The 17,242-nt window shown below is 40.9% G+C and overlaps 1 protein-coding gene and 1 pseudogene across 19 annotated transcripts in view; both read right to left on the bottom strand.

Annotated features, from left to right (window-relative positions):
- The window catches only part of LOC309553369 (protocadherin gamma-C5-like), a 764,755-nt gene that overhangs the window by 247,370 nt on the left and 500,143 nt on the right, over positions 1 to 17,242 (bottom strand). The gene's annotated exons all lie outside the window — the stretch shown is intronic.
- On the bottom strand, positions 11,431 to 12,137 carry LOC309553373 (protocadherin gamma-C5-like; annotated as a pseudogene). Its single transcript has one exon. The product of its transcript is annotated as a protocadherin gamma-C5-like (transcript).

The following is a 17,242-nucleotide window of genomic DNA, read 5'->3' as shown; positions in this document are numbered from 1 at the left end:
CAAATGTATTGCTAGACAATTACTTGGCTAGAGATTAAATTATACACGTTGTCATTTATTTTAATACCTTGAACGTGTAATATTGGGTTTCATTATCGATATTACTCCTGTTATATATGGTTTGTTAATTAAATCTAGTTACTGTATATTAACCTGTAAGAAAACCTTTATAATAACTATATGTTTATTATAACACCTGCTTGAAAGAATCAGATATGTACAGTAGATTGAAACATTTTTATTTAATTTAGCTTGACAATTTCTTTCAATATGCGATAGTATACATGATCACAAACAGGACCATTACACATGCATTATCAGCTAAACACATTAGAATTTGTTTTGCATTTGTTTGTTTTGTATGAGAGATCAAATGCTATGTTAGCAGCTTTTCAGCACTGATCATCCTAAAAACACCCTGCACAGCAGCACTCATATAGGGAGAGCGAAGGTCAACAATCTCCACTAATCAGGGCTCTATTGCACAGTACTTGTCAGATTAACAACATGTTAAAATGCAGGGATGACTAGCAATGTACTACTCTTTGTTTGTTTAATCATGGGTAAATAAAAAAAGTAAAATTACAATATCCATTTTTTTTTTTTAGAAAATGATTAGGGCCCAATATAACTTGTTTATCAAGGGTAAGTACCATTACCATGGATTTGAAGGAGTTAGGGGTGGTGCAGAATTGTGGAGGATGCACAAGTTACAAACATAATTTGGGACATATTAGTTGGATGTATTCTGGGCAAAACCAACGTAGTACTATGTCGCTCGCTCAGGAGACTCTAGGGGGCAAGCGCGTGCAGCCGGCGGCACGCTACAGCCCCTGCTTGTCAGCCGGGGAGCCAGTGCCTGTGACAGGCGGCTCAGATGGCCGCCGGCTTCTCGCAAACTCCCCCCGCTGACAGAGAAGGACGGGCGGCTGATGTAAACACAGCCATCCGTCTTTCTCCCTGAAGTGATCACAGAGGCTATGTGATCCTGTTATATAGGATCACATGTCTCTGTGATGATTTCACAAGCCACGCTCCCCCACAGTTAGAATAACTCCCCTAGGCTTACATTTTTCCCCTTGATCACCCATAGTATTAACCACTTCCCTGCTAATGGCATTATTACAGTAACAGTGCATATTTTTAGCACTGATTACTGTAGTAATGTCACTGGTACCCCCAAAAGTGTCAAAAATGGCAGTTAGGGGTCCGATCTGTCCGCCGCAATGTCACAGTCCCACAAAAAATCGCAGATTGCTGCCATTACTAGTAAAAAAAAAAAATAACAATAAAAATTACATAAATCTTTCCCGTAGTTAGTAGTCACAATAACTTTTGCACAAACCAATCGCTTATTGCGATTTTGTTTTTACCAAAAAGATGTAGCAGAAAACAAATCGGCCTAAAATGTTAAAAAAACATTTTTTTTTTAATTTTTTTGGGAATGGTATATAGCAGAATGTGAAAAATGTTGGTTTTTTTTTTCAAAAATGTCGCTATTTTTGTTTATAGCACAAAAAATAAAAATCGTACAGGTGATCAAATACCACCAAAAGAGAGCTCTATTTGTGGGAAAAAAGGACATCATTTTTATTTGGGTACAGCGTCGTGCGGCCGTGCAATTGTCCGCAAAATAGGGCCTGGTCATTAAGCAGCAAAATCCTCCGGGGGCTAAAGTGGTTAAGTACAACGTTTTAATATTTGAAAAAAGAAGGGACTGCTGAGTATATTGTTGCAGTAGCACCTCTCTAATGACCCCAGGCTAATCTCAACTAGTGTCAACATCATTTTGACGTACTTTTTCCTAATAAAAGGTTTCATGAAGCACTGACCTGACCCAGTATTATAAAATGCACTTAAGTTCTTTACCGAAGTATAATGTTCCTTATAGAACGTAGCTGGGTTTATGCATTCATTTAGTGCTTTAGTGAAATAAGATAGTGTTGCCTATCAACAACTTTATCTTTAGCTGACTCCAAAACTTTAGGATGGTAAGAGATTAGTTTGTATCAGGAACATATTGTATGTGATGTGTACTGTGTAAATTAACAAGTTATAAAGTTGCAGTTTTCAATTAGATTAGCTAAATTAACATTAAAGTGGGATTAAACCCAAAAATGTAATATACAGTATACCAGTTTACCAATCCTTAGATGTAGTGGCTGTATTTTTTTATTTTTATTTTTTTGGCTTTTTTTTCCTGGTAATCTGGCTAGTAACACACCTCCTGTACAACACAGACACCATACTGGATGAAGGAGCACAGGGGGCAGATTTAGACAGCAGCATTATCAGTCTGGGGAAGGAGAGTGTTAGAAATACTAGCAGAGTTAAATATACTAACAAAATGAAACTGAACTCCAGCTAATACTTTACAAGCAACTTTACAAGCAGTCACACATTTTTTTTCCCTTTTGAATAAAGTTTTTACATAAATAAAAAAATCTGATCTTTGTAAGCATCGCTGCCAGTGTTAAATGGTCTGTTTTACCCATGTACCTGCAAGAGGGCTTTTTTGTTAAAAATCAACAGACTTACAGGTCGGATCACCAGATAAAAATAGAGGAAAGAAATCCTAAAAAAAGAAACGAATACAGCCACCACACCTAAGAATTGGTAAGCTGCAATATAATAAATGTTTGCTTTTGGGTTTAATACTACTTTAAGAAACCAAAATCCCCAAAACAAAAAATCGGCATGTTAAAATGAATGTGTAGCACCCTACCAGGTAGGTGCTAGGTAACAGCAGGGCCATGATTTTCAGCTTGGCTGTCATGTCTCCTAGGTGTGTCTGCTGAGAGGGGAGTCTCCCCACTGGCTCCATGGAGGAAACCCAATCAGAGATACATTCAAGCCTGTATCTACCCCAGAAGGCAGATTTTGCCGAAGAGGATTCTGGGAGTGGGTATAAGTTTGAAGGGAGCGCATGACACACCGTCTTTGGCAGGAAACATAGTCCCAGGAGGGAGAGCACGGCTGTCTCTCCTCCTGTCAGAAGGATCAGGAGTCTCGGGTGGCTACCTGAGGGTTGCAGAATGTGAGCTGAGCTGCAGAGGGGATCCGGTTTGCCGAGAACCAGCGGAGAAAGAGGGGGGTCCAGTTCCAGGAAAGCCTTCCAAGGTCATGAGTACTGTGAACTGCCCCTGGGGGTCTGCCTAGTGTAAAGGGGACCACTCCGGAGAAGGTTCCAGGGATCCAGGAGTCAGCTAGTGGTAAAGGGGGTGCCTAGTCAGAGGACCCTGAAGGGTTAAAGGGGGCACCAGCAGTTGGGCCCTGAAGAATTAATGTGTACAGTGTAAAGTGTACAGTTTTAAGAGTTGTAGCAGCACAAGCAGTTACAAGGAGCTACCTCAGTCAGTGAAGGGCTGGATGGAGTTGTTCACTGGACTTCAGAGCTAAACAGAGTGTCAGGAGTCAAATGTACCACAGTTCTGGATCTTCTGAGTTAACAAGCAAGTTAAAGTCGAAGTTCTAGCACTTTAGAGCAGATTAGTATCTTCAAGCGCCAGGAAGCGTTGACCGGCATTCAGCTGGCGCCAAGACAGCGCCAATAGGCATTTTTTGTACAGTGTCCCAGTTAAACCTAGTTGAGCCAGAGGAGTATCCCACTCATTTCCATCCCCAATATAAAATAAACAAAACAAAACCAAGATGCCGGAATGGTCATTGTCTCAGTTCTCACACTTGGGTTCACAACTTAAATGTGTTGAAAGTGTCTCCGGTAACAATGGCAGACCCACACCAGGCTCAATGCCTAGAAATATTGCTACAAATGTTATCCCAAATAAGTTCAACCTGCAACATACACTGTATGTAAAGTACAAATATGTATACATATACATCATGCGCTACACTTGACAGAAATGTCTTTAGTTTTTTTTTTTTTTTTTTCAGTAACAAAACAACTACTTGAAACAGCTAAAAAAAAAAAAAAAACCACACATACACAGGGCACAAACTAAGAGTAACAGTAACTAATTACTAAGTGATGCGGTCAGAAGAACCAGAAAATAGTATAATTGGAAGGGGTCCATTTCTTACATGTAAGATTAACAAAAGTACTAATCGCAATAAGCAATCATGATAGGTAGCGGTGCCGATTCTATCCATGGAGACTTATGAAATACTGTTTACAGAAAGATGCTTGCAGACAGCCTGAACATACCGGTTGTTAATTTAGTGTACACTTGCAGCTTTCATTAGTATAAAAAAGTTTTTTATATATCTGAAATAGGAAAAAGATTGCTGGAATAACACAGTCTACAATACTTATGATTTTCCTAATAATTTAAAGTTTTTGGTGGTCTTCTCTAGAGATGTCCCGAACTATTCGCTGGCGAACAGTTCCCAGGCGAACATCGCTTGTTCGCGTTCGCCGCGGTGGGCGAACATATGCGATGTTTGGTCCGCCCCTATACGTCATCATTGAGCAAACTTTGACCCTGTACCTCACAGTCAGCAGACACATTCCAGCAAATCAGCATACCCTCCCTCCCAGACCCTCACACCTCCTATAAAAAAGCAAGGACAGCATCGATCTTAGATTCATTCTGAAGCTGCAGTGTTAGTTAGAGCAGAGAGTTAGTGTGCTGCTGCTGCTGCTGCTGAAATAATAGATAGGCCAGTGTTCTGTGTCCACTCCAGTCCTCAAAGACCCATCTGCTGTAAGGACAGCATCCTGACAGCACCCCAAAAAGCCCTTTTATGGGCTGGTACATCAGTCTGCTTTTTTTTTTATATATATATAGCTTTTGGGACACCGCAGTGGAAAGTACCCGGCCAAAATTTTTTTTCACTAAAGGCATTCCCCAACCTGTACTCTATTGTGGAAAAGGAAGTCATGGCATGTCTGGCACACAGTGTTGGGGCAAGGGTCCATCTGACCACTGTCGCCTAGGTCAAAAAAGTCTAGATTACCTCACCTTTATTAAGATGAATGAGGCATGGATCCCGAAGGGACTGACAGTGGGGGATGCATTTGACTAAAAAAGGCCTGATGAGATGCCTTGGGCTAAAAATGGTCCACACGCTGCTGTATTTAATCTCTGCATGCCGGATGACTTGCGTGACTTCTCCGCCACCAACTAGATTTCAAGCCGCAATGTTTTAGTGCACTTTCTGCCTGGAAAACATACATTTTTCCGGCCGCTGCTACAGCAGCAGCTGCAACAATACCAAATTTTTCAGGCATGTGTACATGCCTAATTTCTCTGGCCTCTGGTGCTGCACTGTGGCTGCAAAAACAAAACAAAAAAAGGCACATACATGTGTCAATTCCCCTTCGTGATCGTTACCTTGTTGTGGTGAAGGGGCTTGCGTATCACAATGAAGCGATCACCTCTATGAGTGTGTTGGAAATGTTGGTACACCCCAGATGATGAGGTCGTTGCTTCATTGTGAACAGACCAAAAGCGATGGGCTGGATAATTTTTCATAGAAAAAAACATTAATTTTCTTTGTGATCATCTAAGGTGATCATTAAAGCCTACTAGGCCAACAATTGGCCCACACTGCAGAATCATTGTTTTCTGGGTTACTTAACTGTCACTGAACTACCTCAGCACGACCATAGGCTTTGAAAAACCGCCATGGCCTGCAATCTCCCAAACGTGCACACGAGCACAGTCATCACTACACCAAGAATGACACATAGAGGAATACAATTTATGTCATGAGTGTGTCAACTATTGACTAGGGATGATCGAACGGTTCGGTCGGCCATCGGTTCGACTCGAACATTGGGTGTTCGAAATTCGGCCGAATTCCAAACTTTTTGCGGTAAAAGTTCGGAATTCGGTCACCAGAACCACCCAAAATGCAATGGGTCAGGAAGTGAGCTTTAAAAGCCAGTGATTGGCCCAGAAACGTCAGTAAAAGCCAATGAAGGGGGCAAGAGTCTGCTAGGAACATGGTTGGAGTGACTACGGGGTCCAGAGGCCAATCAGGAGTGAATAAGCCCCCCAGTAAATAATATAGCCCTGCCTAACCTCTAGCACTGTAATACAGAGGCTTTTGAAGAGAGTGGAAGCATGTGTGTTTCTCCTGCTGTATGGAGCTGTTCTTTTAGTGTGAGGAAAGGGATATGCAGTGTAGTTAGGGTACTATATACCACTTAAGTTAGATTCAATTATCTAGTTTCTGTAGGGATACTTTTAAGTGTCAGGGTGACCAGAGTTTAGGGTGACCTAACTCTGCCATGCCTGGGTGACCGAACTATACCATGTCAGGGTGACCGTAGTGTAGTTTAGCTGACTCTGACTGCCATACCAGGGTGACCGAACTCTGCTATGTCAGGGTGACCGTAGTGTAGTTTAGCTGACTCTGCCATACCAGGGTGACCGAACTCTGCCATTTCAGGGTGACCATAATGTAGTTTAGCTGACTCTGACTGCCATACCAGGGTGACCGAATTCTGCCATGTCAGGGTGGCCCCACTATGCAGATTTTGGGTTAGGGGTATACATATATATATATATATCCTTATACAGAAGTTCAGATGTCATGCCTGCCTCCAAACGCCTTCAAAAAACGCCCAAAAAACGCCTGAAACAAAAGGGTAACACCATCCCTGCGCTACTGAAATTCTAAGAAAAGTAATCTGTTTTTTTTCTGGTTCTGGACATGCTACAGAGCTGAAGCTTCACAGGTACACTTTTTAGATCCCCAGACACTAAATCCAAAGAAATCTCTTTTTTTTTTCAATAAATGGCTCTCTATAAAAAACGACAATTTTGAAGAACTTTTTTTTGCCTGATTCATAGTCCCTGGGGCATGACCCAGAACTCTAGGCACTTTTTAGGGGCATTTATTGGGTTTTAGGGCTTCAAAATTGTGTTTTTTGATTCCCGAAGTTCGGGTCCCATTGACTTCAATGGGGTTCTGGAATCCGAACCGAACTTTCGGAAAATTCGGGTGTTCTGGTCGAACCGAACTTTTCAAAAGTTCGATCATCCCTACTATTGACAACTCTTTGCAGTTGTCTAAAATCTATTCGATACATGTCCCCTGACGTAACAGGGATTAAACTGATAAAAATAGTGCTACTTAACACACCACTCATATAGGGTGACACAGTACATTGCACGGCGCACGTGCAGTGCCCCAAATTGGAAATAAGAGGACCGACCAACCATCTTTTTCCATCTCCCGGTTCCTAAAATCTATTCCAATCACCGGCCCCTGATAGGGGACGTAACAGGGATTAAACTGATAAGAATAGTACTACTTAACACACCACTCATATAGGGTGGCACAGTACATTGCACGGCGCATGCGCAGTGCCCTAAATTGGAAGTGGACCGACCAACCATCTTTTTCCATCTCCCGGTTCCTAAAATCTATTCCATACACCGGCTCCTGATAGGGCACAAAACAGAGATTAAACTGGTAAGAACAGATTTTTTTAATTAAAAAAAAAAGAGGACAGCCTCTGCGGAGCTGGGTATTTTTTGGCCCCGTTACTGAACGCTCATGCACAATGGCTGTAGGCTCTTGCATCCTTTTGCGGAGGTGACAAACCTGGTCAGTCAAACCCAAGGCAACATCATCGACCTCATCCCATATGCGTTTTTTCTGGAGCGTGCCCTGCGAAGAGTGCTGGATCAGGCCGTAGATGAGCATGAAGAGGAAGAGTTGTGGTCACCATCACCACCAGAAGCAGCCTTGTCATCATCGATTGCTGGACCTGTGGCAACGCAGAGAGAGGAGTCTGAAGAAAAGGAGTCAGAGGAGGAAGGTGGCTTTGAGGAGGTGGAAGACCTACCACAGCAGGCGTCCCAGGGGGCTTGTTGTCACCTTTCGGGGACCCTTGGTGTTGTACGTGGCTGGGTGGAGGAAGAGACCTTTAATGACGTCAGTGAGGACAAGGAACAGGACATGGCTAGCTTGGTATCCAACATTGTGCAAATGGGGAGTTTGCAGTTGTGCAAATGGACTGTTTGTGGTTGTTTGCGGTGCGTTAAATGGGGAGTTTGGTCTGTCAGAGTTTGGTCTGTCACTGTGAAGCGGGCGTAACCCTTACACTACCTGATCGATACAACATCATACCTGATCGTATACACACACTGGATGTTTTAAAGCACTTTATTCCAAACAATTTAGGAATGTTCAATGATTTATGCCCTTTATGGATTAAAACCCGACTCTGCATCAACTACGTAATTTTCCATGGGAGTTTTGCCATGGATCCCCCTCCGGCATGCCACAGTCCAGGTGTTAGTCCCCTTGAAACAACTTTTCCATCACTATTGTGGCCAGAAAGAGTCCCTGTGGGTGTTAAAATTGGCCGGCCTATTGAAGTCTATGGCGGTTCGCCCGTTCACGAACATTTGCGGAAATTCGCGTTCGCCGTTCACGAACGGAAAATTTTATGTTCGCGACATCTCTAGTCTTCTCATAAACATCCTATTTTATGAATGAACGTAAGCCCTCATGCACACAGATGCTTACTATTTCCAGTGTGCTGAGGCATAAAATCCGCAGCACTTTCAGGTGCCTGGGGAGCCACATAACCAACGTACAGCCACAAATACAATTGAATGGCCGTACATAGCCGTGCTTGGGTGAACATCCAAAAAAAGTGAGCCAAAGAATCTTTCATAAAACACCTCAGTTTGTCACAAAGAATTAAAAAAAATAAATGTAAATAATAAAAAAAGCCCAGCATATTACATGAGAAAAAAAATTAAATTTTTTGTTTGACCTGTTTGCAAATTTGCTATGATTACTGAATGCAAAAGCATTACAAAAAAATAGTTTTCTTATTTAAAGCATAGCTGTAATATGTTCAAAAAAGATAAAACTAACCACATGGGTTGAAAGCTCGGGCATACCCACATAGTGTCCTCAGTTTTCAGCGTTCCATGGACTATCAGTCACCAGCTCTCTGCTTTGCCTTTCAGCACTCACTGGAGCACTGAGCTGTGGAGGGGGTGGGAGCAGATGGCTCAGGCTTTCATCGAGCCACGAGAAGCCAATCTAGCTGCTGGTTCAGGCTTCTGGGCGTATCCTGACCAAAATAATATTTTCAGAGCTTGGACCTGCTCTGTGATTTCAGCTGACAGCAGGAGAGACAGCAGGAGTGCAGAGCAAGCTGCATTTTGGTGATGCCCAGGAGAAGTATAGCCAAACAAGCTTTGGCTGTGTTTCTCCTTTAAAGGTGGTTCTGAAAAGGTCAACCAAATTGTATTATGAGATGCAGTTAGGTTGTGCTGCTTGTTAACCTCACTTAATAACTGTGTATGTAAAGAAAGGCTGGGAGTTCTTGGTCATACTGGTTAACATTGAAGTTTGCTTTCAGTGTCACAGAAAATTGGTGCCTGATGTCAGCCCAAGAGGATAATACTAAGAATAACCTAGCTTTAAATGTGAACCTTTTAAGTACCAAAAAAAAGCACAAAACAGGTGGAATGCTCTCTCTAACTTTCCATGCATTCATTCAGGAAGATATAACCATCTTTTACTAATTCCAACATCAAATAAAAGTCTTAAAATCTGAAGTCTGCCATATTCCAATGAGTGAAATGTAGATTTAAATTATAACTCACCTTGCTTGAATTATTCAGACAGCTTGTATCTGTTGAGCTATCATTGTCTTTAACGAGTTCCCGTAACCGAGGAAAGTCCAGAGACTGTAGAAAAGTAGAATCCCTCTGTTGTGCAGCTGGGGGCACATTCGTTTGGTAACATTGTCCTTGTCCCCCTGGAGGAACCATCCTGACCTCCATGTATTTTAGGGTTCCGTCTGTGTTCAGGAAAAGAGCTGGCTGATATTGATCGGTGTATGGTTTGGACTCATTAAGCAAACAGCAGCTGTTACTATAACCATAACTGTCCTTCCTTAGACATTTCACTAGTAATATAATAAAGGTTACAAGGGAAACCAAACTGATAGCCACAAGAGACACAATTAAATATAAAGTCATATCTGATGGTGGTTTGGAGTTTGTGAGAAAATTTTGAGATGTGGGCCTCTGTATTACAACCTCATCTACTACACTGATAAGTACAGTGACAGTAGTAAATAATGGGGGATCCCCATGATCACCTATTACGATGACAAGTTGCTGCTCTGTGTTTTCTGCCTCCTGAAATCCCCGCAGAGTCCTGACCTCTCCTGTGTGTTTAGACACTTGGAACAGAGAAGAACTGCCAGGGTCAATGATGTTAAAGGCCAACCAGGCATTGTGACCAGAGTCTAGATCCACTGCAGTCAGTTTTGTCACCAGATATCCAGCGCTTGTAGATTTTGGGATCCTCTGTTGGACAATGAGATCCTCAGAGTGTTCCGGATACAGCAGGGTGGGGGAGTTGTCATTTGTATCCAATATGAATATAAAGATAGGGACAGTGGAAAATAACTTTGGAGATCCAGAATCCTCTACTCTTATGGTGATTTGTAGAGTCTGAATGTGCTCATAGTCAAAGGAACGCTGAGCATATATATCACCAGTATTAGAATTAATATAAACAAAAGAAGATACAGAAGACTCATCTATCTGGGTCTCTACTATAGAGTAAACCAAATCAGAGTTAACCCCCTCATCTACATCAGTAGCAGACACTGTACATAGAAGAGTCCCTGGGTCACTGTTCTCTTTAATGAAGGCATTATAGGTAGATTGTGTGAATGCTGGTGCATTATCATTAACATCAGAAACCCTGAGAATAACAATCATTGTACTAGACAATGCGGGGGAGCCTAAATCATTAGCTGTCACCTCAAATGTGTATTGGGAAATTTGTTCTCGATCCAAAATGCCATCAGTGATCAGTGAATAATGATTTTTTATTGTTCTTATAGTAAAAGGCAAATGAGGGGACATTTTCAATTGTATCTCACTATTTTTCCCAGAATCCTTATCTCTCACATCAATTAATCCCACCGTTGTTCCTAATGGTGCATTTTCTGGAATCTCATTTGTCAAAGAGCTGAAGTAAATTTCTGGGAAATTATCATTGACGTCTTCTATTTCTATCTGAATTAGGCAGTTCCCTATCAGTCTGGGTGATCCTTTATCTTCTGCTATTACTGATAATTCATGAAAATTTAACTCTTCATAATCCAAATTTCCTTGAAGAAAGATTTCTCCGCTATGTTGGTTTAACTCAAATAATTGCCTTGAGAATTCCGAAGTGTGACTATCAAAATAATATTGAATTTCTCCATTTGCCCCTTCATCCAGATCTGTTGCATTTAATAGCAATACAACTGTATTTACAGAGAGATTTTCCTTTAGCTTAATCTTGTAAACTGATTGATCAAACACTGGTGCATTGTCATTAATATCTAACACTGTAATTGTGATATGACAGGATCCCGATCTACCCGGTTCTCCTCCATCTATAGCAGTGAGAATAAGATTATGTTTTTCTTTTTCCTCCCTATCTAACACCTTCTCTAAAATTAGCTGAGGGATGAGAGTGCCATCCTTACGATTCTTTACAGACAATGAGAAATAAGGATTTGTGTTCAATATGTACTGACTAACACCATTAACACCAACATCCACATCTCTTGCTATTTCTAAGGCAAACTGAGCACCAGGACTTGTCCAGAATTCAGTAATTTCAAGAACATAATTATCAAACATGAATGTGGGAGAGTTATCATTAATATCCTGAATCTCTATGTCTAGCTTGAAAAGCTCTAAAGGGTTTTCAGCAACCACCTCTAAATGCAGCATACAGCTCGCACTGGCTCCACAAAGGATCTCTCTATCAATCCTGTCATTAACAATCAATCCTCCATTTTCTTTATTTACAGTAAAATATTTTTGGTATTTCTCAGATGATAAATGTAATCTGCACTGAGCAATCTCTGCATGTTTTATGCCCAGATCCTGAGCTACATTTCCTACCCATGTCCCTGGATCTGACTCCTCCACAATAGAATAACGAAGCTGCCCAGAGACCCAGCCCCAGCTACAAAGGAGAAGGGAGAAAGCTACTTGCCATTTCCAACACAGACAGCAGTCTCTGATGTCCATATCTTATAGTGTTTCCTTGATATTTGTTGGAACATAGATCTAATGTAATCCACAATGCCTGTAGCTGGCAAATTCCTCTTTTCATAACCAATGAAAATATCCATCCATAGAAAAACACATCCCCAGCATTTTCTTCTATGTAAAGCAGCTCTTCTTTGTGTGTGAGGCAAGATGGGAGGGTGAATCACTGAGCCAGGGGGAGGAGAGTGCAGAGCTAGCTTGAATGGATTTAGTGTAGAAACTAAATAATACAAGGCTGCCCTCTTCTGGTCAATAATGTAACCTATTCTATTTAATGTAATGTATGAATTTTAAGAAGAAAATCACATTCTCTGTTATTTCTATTTATACTTTAGAAACAGAGTAAAATGGGTAATAATCTTTCAGTTATCATAACTGTATGATATTTTAAAAGCTGTCAGCAGAATTTTATTATATTTTGCTATACATAAATCAGAGTAACTGAAAAAAAAAGGTGTTTCCGGTACTAGAAAACAAGATACTACATCAAACAAGATATTCCTACTAAAAAATGTAGTTACGATTTGAGAAATGATATTACTCTAAACTACTATTGAATGTTTTTTTGAAGGTAAAATAATGCATTAAAAGAAACATAATTTTAAAGACTACAAACATTTTGCTTATTGATGGAGATTAAAGGATATACATACTATTTGATGCCTTAAGTATCAAATATTATTGAAATAATGACGTGTCAGGTCAGTTAAGTAGCCTTTAAAAATGTACACTAATCTGCAAAAATGTTTTTATTATACTTCAATTTAGTTGCTGGCATTAATCTAACATTCTATAATCTACAATGTCTTATCCATCCAAATGGAGAACAGTTTCCTGTGGAAACCTTCACCACTTTAACTCTTCTCTTCTCTATTTCGTTACTAATTACTTGTATGATAAAATATCACCTTTGTCCTGGCCACTTTTGTCAACAATAGCTCACTCTCAACCTCAGTGAACATACTTTTTCCCCTTGCTACATACAGAATAAGACCCTGACTGCTACAATTCCAGCAAACATGTGACACCAGAAGCCTTAAAAGATATAGCCATGCTGTTAATCTAGTGTTGCATAAAGTTAAATCCCTGCTCAACTTCACCTTTTGTAAATCTGCAATCCTAAAATATAAATGATTCTTCCATACTGCCAAACAGACCTGTTTCTTTACACTCAATAGTACTCTCTCATCCAGGCTCTACTTTGTCCCCCACTGCCTTTACCCACTTACTCATTTACTGCCCATGACATAGCCAAACATTTGCACCATACATGCATAGATTAATATTCTTCAACCTAAGGGCTGAACAAAAGAAGTTTAGTAGATTCCTCCATCTGCCATCCATCAAGCTAATTGGCTGATGACCAAATTCCCCCCGGCTCTTTTGATTCTTGGATTAAAGTTTGTTGAGCTGGGGGGTGCTGGCAGGAACATGCATGAATAAAATGTCTGCTGAATCAACAGGTGACTCACACAATGCCCCGCCTGCGTTTCACGCTGACGAGGCATGTGACGTGCCGGTGGAGCGCAGGAGCCGACCGCACTTCCGCCCTGCCGGACTTCCGGGTCAGTGAATTGGGAGAGCGTTCGGCCCCTTCGCACCAGGGATCCCATTAGGCAATCAGCGAAAGAAGAGTGAAACAAACCAGATAAGTAAACACAGCTGTGAAGTCAATTAGACTTCACATATAAACCCTCGGATCCCGGCAGTGAACTTATTGCTCGCTTGCTGAGAACACCGAGGGTTGTCTGGCTTGATCCAGGCTGTTTATCACCATAAGAAGGTAATTATTTGCACCTTATTTTAACCTTTATCCCAAAAACAAAAGATCTCCTCCTAGGTCTTGGAGGTTATTCTTTTATACTAATGGCTATTATTGTTGGATGGGAGGAAACAAAACATACTAAATCCAAGGGGTTGGCGGTTTTATTTACCAACTCCCTGCAACCAAGTAAAAAAAAAAAATAAAAAAAAAAAATGTTTTCCTCTGTTTCTCTCCATTTCCTGGAGCAAAATTGAGTTTCATTTCCTTTGAAACGCAATTTGACCAGTATTATACTAGCAATAAAACTAGATTTCTTTTTACTTTCCCTCCTATTGTGTTTTCTTCTCCTCCCTCCTCAAACAATACAGCCACTCTAAATTATTGGATTAATAAGGTCCTTTTTTCTGATGATTCCATGTCTCTCCCTTCTAGCTGATCGGCCACAATTTGAGATCCAGTTGTCCTTACTTGGTGTCTCTCAAAGACCATCCACCATAGATTGGCACAATCTCTTTTTTTTCCTTACAACATATGTATGTGAGGTTTCATTACTTGGATTATACCATCAATACAGCCAACTTGTGGTTTCAGCAGAGCCTATACAGCACCTGTTTTTAACATACACCGGCAGGTATACAGTGCTATTCATCACTGCATAGAATGTAAGTCATGATTTTTTTCTCTATCTGAGCTTTTTTTGTATAAACTGTTGCAATATATACATGACTGTACTGTTTTGCTTATTTGATTGATTTTTGTTTCATCAATTATCTACAGACCACCACCCAGGGTCTCCTCTCTCCCCCCTGAAGAAGGAGTAATTGTTTAACTCTGAAACTAGTCGGGTCTGGAGTCTTCACCCTGAACTGGTGTGATTTATTCTAATTGCACATGTGATGTATTTTACTTTACTTGCCTTTTACACAATTTTGTTAATTTTGTTTCTCCAATAAAAGATTTAAAAAACTTTGTGCATATGTGAGTGCCTTAAAAGTCCCACCAACAGGGGAACTCTTTTTCTTAAGATTTCACTGGGATGTGGCACCACCAATAGTACCCAACACAGGCACTTCTTTGCTGAATCAACAGGTAACAGACAAAAATCAATTCATGTATGGATAGCTTTGATAAATCTAGAATTATTCCAAATGATCAGCATGACAGCCAGGGAAGTAATATTAACTGATTGATAGCTAATATTAAATGATGGTGGAGTGGTGTGGCTCTCATTTTGGGACAACATAATATGACGACCCCCCAGAACAGCCACTCTCACGTGCCCATGGGGGGCACGCAGCGTGGCAATTGTGGCCATGACATGCTCCTAGGACATGGCGCGACCCCGATCTCGATAAAGAGCTGATGACGTGACTCTTTACCCATGTGATTGACCGTGTCTAATTACAGCTGGTCACATGTAAACGCGGAAGTGCCATTTATCGGCGCTCCTCGCCTCACACTGTCACAGTGTGTGGCGAGGTGAGCTGATCAGCGGCATCTCCTCAAAGGGATGACAAGGACAGGTAATTAGTGCCCTGATTACAGTAAAGCCCCAGCAGTGCCCATCAGTGACACCTATCAGTTCACATCAGTGACACCAACCAGTGCCCATCAGTGACCACAATCCATGCCCATCATTGATCCCAATCAGTGCCCATTTGTGATGCCAGTCAGTGCCCATCAGTGCCTGCTCATTAGTGCTGCCCATCAGCGCCACCCATCAGTGCCCATCAATGCCGCCTATCAGTACTCATCAGTGCAACCCACCAGTGCTGCCTATCAGTGACAATCAGTGCCTCCTATCAGTGCTTATCAGTGCCGCATATCAGTGCCACCTATCAATGCCCATCCGTGTGGCATATTAGTGCCTCCTCATCATTGCCACCTAATCAATGCCCTTCAGTGCTGCCTCATCAGTGCCCATAATTGCCACCTCATTAGTGCCTGTTAGTTCAGCCTATCAGTGCCCATCAGTGCCGCCACATCAGCGCACACCAGTGAAGGAGAAAAATTACTTATTTACAAAATTTACTAACAAAAAATGGGAAAAACTTTTTTTTCAAAATTTTCGGTCTTTTTCTTCTTTTTTTTAGTAAAAAATAAAAAATGCAGCAGTGATTAAATACCACCAAAAGAAAGCTCTATTTAAGTGAAAAAAAAATAATAATTCAATACCCCTATGTTGCCAATTTTTGGTTTTGTAGTGTTGTAAACTCCCTGTTCCATGAATGATCAAATAATGAATATTAGCACTGTACTAAAAATAAACTAATAATTCCACCTTAAAATATTTTTTTTTCATTTTATGCAAAAAAAGAGTATCTTTCGCAAACCTGCCACAAGTTAAGGTTTATAAAATCAACCCCATGGGTTAACACCATCGTATACCTGTAAGAGCTATCAGTGAGCCTCTGTGGAGCACCAGCATGATCTAAAAGTATCCAACATTTTTTTGTAATCATGGACTCTTTATACCCCCACACAGACTCACATGCAGGGAGGGACCTCTCCGTAGGTCACCACATTGTTTGGTGCAAAGCAGTAGGGGTCTTGCTAATTGTATGAAGTGGTTTATGCAGTATGAAGTTCTGAGAACATGCTTGTGTGTCACTGAAACATGCTGGTAATGTCTACAGGCAGTAGGTAGTAGCTGATATCTTACAACAAGGCACTTCTTTAATAATGTAGTTCTTGACATGTTTGTTTTAAACAGGAATACCTTAAAAAAGGGAAAGCATACAATAGAAATGTAAACTCTCATACTGAACTATTTAAGAAGTTCTATTAAAGCACTATTTAAGCACCCTCCTTTACTAATTCATCCATGAAAAGTAGAAAATCAATAAAATGTAAAGCTTGCCATTTTCTAAATAAATATTTGCAGGGTAAATCACAGTAGACTGGACTTCTAACTCACCTTGCTTGGGCCATTTAGGCAACTTGAATCTGATGTGCTATCGTTGTCTTTAACTAGTTCCCGTAGCTGAGGAAAATCCAGAAAATGTAGAAAAGCAGAATCCCTCTGTTGTGGGGGAAGGGGCACATTTGTTTGGTAACATTGTCCTTGTCCCCCTGGAGGAACCATCCTGACTTCCATGTACTTTAGGGTTCCATCTGTGTTCAGGAAAAGAGCCGGCTGATACTGATCCATGTATGATTTAGATTCAGATCCACTAAGATAACAGCAGCTACTACTATAACCATAACTTTCCCTCCTCAGACATTTCACCAATAATATAATGAATGTCACAAGGGAAACCAAACTGATAGCCACAAGAGAAACAATTAAATATAAAGTCATATCCGATGTTGGTTTGGAGTTTGTGAGAAAATCCCCGGATCTGGGCTTCTCTACTACAATATCATCTGCTATACTAACAAGTACTGTAACAGTTGTAGATAATGGCGGGTCCCCATGATCATTAATAGAGATGACAATTTGCTGCTCTGTATTTTCTATTTCCTGATA

The sequence above is a fragment of the Pelophylax lessonae genome (genome assembly GCF_965119305.1).
Source record: "Pelophylax lessonae genome assembly, chromosome: 4".
NCBI lineage: Eukaryota > Metazoa > Chordata > Amphibia > Anura > Ranidae > Pelophylax > Pelophylax lessonae.
This window is presented reverse-complemented; position numbering and strand designations above follow the sequence as displayed.